The sequence below is a fragment of the Cibotium barometz genome, chromosome 3 (genome assembly GCF_041138505.1).
Source record: "Cibotium barometz isolate CiBa-2024 chromosome 3, ASM4113850v1, whole genome shotgun sequence".
NCBI lineage: Eukaryota > Viridiplantae > Streptophyta > Polypodiopsida > Cyatheales > Cibotiaceae > Cibotium > Cibotium barometz.
Window position 1 is genome coordinate 31,188,264 of NC_141048.1, and position 4,379 is coordinate 31,192,642.

A 4,379-nucleotide genomic window follows, 5' to 3' on the forward strand; every position below is an offset into this window, starting at 1 on the left:
TTATGAAACTATCATGACAAGATTTGGGTGCCCAATAGAGATAGTCAGCCCAAGGGAGCCACTTCCTCAATGAGGTGATTAAGGAGATGATAGAGCAACATATGATCATACATAAGAAGTCAATAGTCTACTATAGGAGAATGGGCAGTAGAATCCACCAATAAGATCCTGAAGGGAATTTTGGTCAAGACGGTAAATGAAAACAGGACCGACTGGGACACGAAGCTACACTTAGCATTATGGGCATTCAGAACAGCTTACAAGAATGCAATAGGACTTACGCCTTTCAGCATGATGTATGGGCTGGAAGCAGTAGTGCCCATGGAGTTCCTCACACAAAACCTCAGGATAGCCATGGCAAAAAGACTCTCTTCGAAAGAGTCAGAAGTGCATAGAATTGAGCAACTCCTTCGCTTGGATGAAAGGAGACTGCATATTGTATGGACAACAAAAATTGTACATAAGAGGAGAAAGCTCTATAGGTGGACAAACAAAAAGTTTAAGATCTTTGTATAAAGAGATGTAGTCTTGCTTTTCTCGTCGAGAATGGGACCCCACCCAGGAAAGCGGAAAATGAGATTGATGGGCCCATTCAGAATTGTTAGAAAAATGAGATGGATGGGCCCATTCAGAATTGTTAGAAAAATGGGGATAGGAACCTTTGAGCTATCAAGTCCAGATGGTGAAAGACTAAATAAACTGGTGAACGGATATAGGATGAAGCCTTATCATGGACGGATGCCAGAATAGGAAGGAACCCCAATAGGAAAAGCGTTTCTAGATTCGGAGAATGTCCAACAAGAAGAATCCGAGTCTAGTCAAGATTGGATGGTGAAAGGCTAAAGAAACTGGTGAGCAAATATAGGATGAATCCTTATCATGGATGGATGCCGGATGCCATAATAGGAAGGAACCCTAGCTGGAAAAGTGTTTCTAGATCTGAAGAATGTCCAACTAGTAGAATCTGAGTGCAGTCAAGATTGAGAATTGGAGGTGGGACAAGATTCTAGAGAGAATGAAAAATAGAAAAGAACAAAATCTAAAATTGGGTACTACCTATGTAAATATGATTGCAATGTGCACAAAGAACGAGAAGCTAGCATCTGGAATCAACATGGAGGTGGCGAGAAAATCGATGTTGCCATCTCGAAAAAGGATACATGGATGGAAAGGGAGATGTGTCACATCACTTTTGCCCCTTTTCAATCCGGTCATTAGTGATCTTGCAACTCATGTAGTGGGCACTCATGGACAGATTTTGAAAAGAATTAGGGAGAATCATGGAGATATCATGAAGTTATGGCTGTACCAAGGGCCATGACAACGACTGAAAATCATATCACTTTCTCTATCACTTGTGAATGTAAACACTATAAATTGAGACATTGGCCTAATGAGTATTTGCTGGTTTTTTAGTATCCATGCCTACATTAAGCTATTGGTTTAATTGCTCACTAATCTTATCTTAATCATCATCTAATCACTTTGCTAATGATGTTGATTCTTGCATTTGATCCACCATAGCTCATCACTTTGCTTGCATTTTAACATGGTCCACCTCTTCATTTTCACCTTCTATGTAAGTGGAGTCTTATCCTCAATGTTGGAACCAATTGTCCAGACTTGACACTTACGTGGCTCCGAACCACCTAGTTGGCTCCTACAGAGCGACGACTAATGTAACTGTGCCCAATGTAATAAACCAACGTTGGCACATTGAGCTACCCGTCTGCTTAATCTAGGGAAGTTAATCGTCTTGGAATAGATGCAAAATAGACAAAACTATGAACAGAAGAGTAGAGACAAGTTAGAGACTAATTCCTGTAACATTCTTCAGTCTTAGCTTGAACAATACAATGCATTACAATAGCAAAATCTCAACTCATCCACACTATGCTCAACTATCCCTCAATTCCTTATCCTCTTATCCACACATATCTGAATAATTCCCCCTTTGCTTTTTATAGCCATCCGGGTACTACCCATTTCCAAGAAATCATTATAAGTTTGTTACAAAACAAGAAGGCTCAACCCATAATAGTTTATTGCACAATGGGTCAGTCCGGATGACAACCTAGGAGGGCCAAACGGGCTAGTTGGCTGCCAACACTTGGCGATCATAGTGGACGATATGCCAGCAGGAGCGAAGCCCATAGTTGTTCTAAAAACTTTGCATCTGGATTGCCCTAACTCTGGACCCTGCAATCCAAAAACTTTACGACATGTCCCATCCGCCTTCTTCTTCTTCTTCTTCTCTTGTGATGCCCCCTAAAACAAACTTGATTGGGTGGTCCTAGGCATACCTTGGCTCATAGGCCCTTTTCTTGCTGCTCACCCATGCATGGCCTAATCCGCTTCTCTCACCCATCGAAACTGCACGTCTATGGGATGCGCCTTTGGATACTTTGCCTTGGCCCTTTTCATTGCGTTGGCCATGCCTGCTGCAAAGGTGTGGGGCTCTGTTTGCTCTTGGGTGATGGCATCATCTTCAAAAACTGTTTGTTCTAGCTCTCTTGGCCCTCTTCTCCCACCTCGACTCCATTTCCACCCATAGGGCGGCATGCCTGATGGTTCTGACCTCGGCACTCCCCTTTCTCTGTCTTCTAGGGGACTTCGTTGGGCCAATAGGCACTAGCAGTATTGCTCTTTGAGTGAGTTATTGCCTCCTCACGTGGATCCACGAGTCATAAGCCCATTGCTTCCCTGCACTGCTCTAGATCTGGGGGAGGGGCTTCTGACCTTGGCACTCCCCTTTCTCTGTCTTCTAGGGGACTTCGTTGGGCCAATAGGCACTAGCAGTATTGCTCTTTGAGTGAGTTATTGCCTCCTCACGTGGATCCATGAGTCATAAGCCCATTGCTTCCCTGCACTGCTCTAGATCTGGGGGAGGGGCTTCTTCCTTGTCCACATGTTGTTGCTACCCGGGAGATGCTCTGGCTCTATCCTACCACCTTAGGCACTTCCAAATGGTTCATGAATTTTGTAATGTCATCCCAGTTGGAAGGCCTCATGGCACCCGCTTGCTGTGTCATTTAGACCAGATTCTACGTGCACTTAAGGGCAGTCTCCTTCCAGAAACCTATGCTTTTCTGGCCCATTTCTTCTTGCACTTTTCTTTGCAGGTCCTCCCTTGCCCTTTTTTCTCTTTTGGCCCAGCTTTGGAAGTCTTCAAGAATTTTCTCCTTGGATTGTACTTCCTCCATATGTTGATCTGCTTTCTTTCTGAGGACAGCATTAGTTATCGTCAACAAGCAATGTTCAGCTCTTTTATTGTCATCTTTCCACCTTTACCTCCGGTCACTCTTATAGATGTAGGGCCTTTATTGTCTTACCATCTTGTTTATGTTCTTCTTTGAATTCCTTGATGAGTGCCTCCAGCGCTTCAATTTGGACTCTAAGTGTAGCCTCATCATTCTCTTTTTCCTCCAACTTGTGGCTTCCCATGCATGCTCTTTTAATTCGGGGATGAGATCCATTGTTCATCCTTTCCACTATAGAATGATCTCTTTCCCCTTCCTTTTTGATTGCGCAGGTCTCCTCCGTGCTGCCATCTTCTTTGCCCACTTGGTCAGTTGTTGCTGATGCTTCCAAGGCCTTTGCTGGCTCTAGGCCTTGGGGCCCGAATTCGGATTTTTGGACCCCTCATTCGAATCTCCACGTCTTGACTGGTGGGGAGCCAACTATTTGCAGGAAGGTGTGGGGCTTGCATTACCGCTGTTAACTTTTCAAGATACTTTCCCCACACCTCCTTAAGGTCATCCATTGCATAACCTTCCCAATATTTCATCTTCTCCACATCCAACTCGTACACCTCAAGGAATGCTTCTGCATCGAAAACTACCAGCCTGGCTTCTACCTTCGAGCTCCCTTTATCTCTCTCAACCCTATCCTAGACCTATTTTATAATTATGAGGAGCTCTTCACAGATCAGGGTGACTTGTCCCCCTCAGTTATAGCTTGGTTGTCTATGGCTTTGTCCAATTCTTCTTGCATTTGTGCAGTCACCTGTTCTTTCCTAGCCATCATCTTCTTCATTTTCTCCATTTCAATCTTCATCTCTTTGTTGGCCTACTAGAGTTCTTGGATTTCTTTTTGCATTTGTGCAGTCACCTGCTCTTTCCTGGCCATCATCTCCTTCATTTGCTCCAGTTCCATCTTCATCTCTTTGTTGGCCTGTTGGAGTTCCTGGATTTCTTTCTACATTTCATCCAACTGGCCCGCCTCCATTCTTCTCCTGCATAGCTCCTCTTGCAAGGGTTTTTGCTGGCTCCTCGCCATATGAAGAGCAGCATCCTTCTCCTTGATGATTGACTAGCCTTCGACATCTCCTTTAGCCTATCATTCATGCAGCATTAAACTAATTATTGCTCGTTATATCC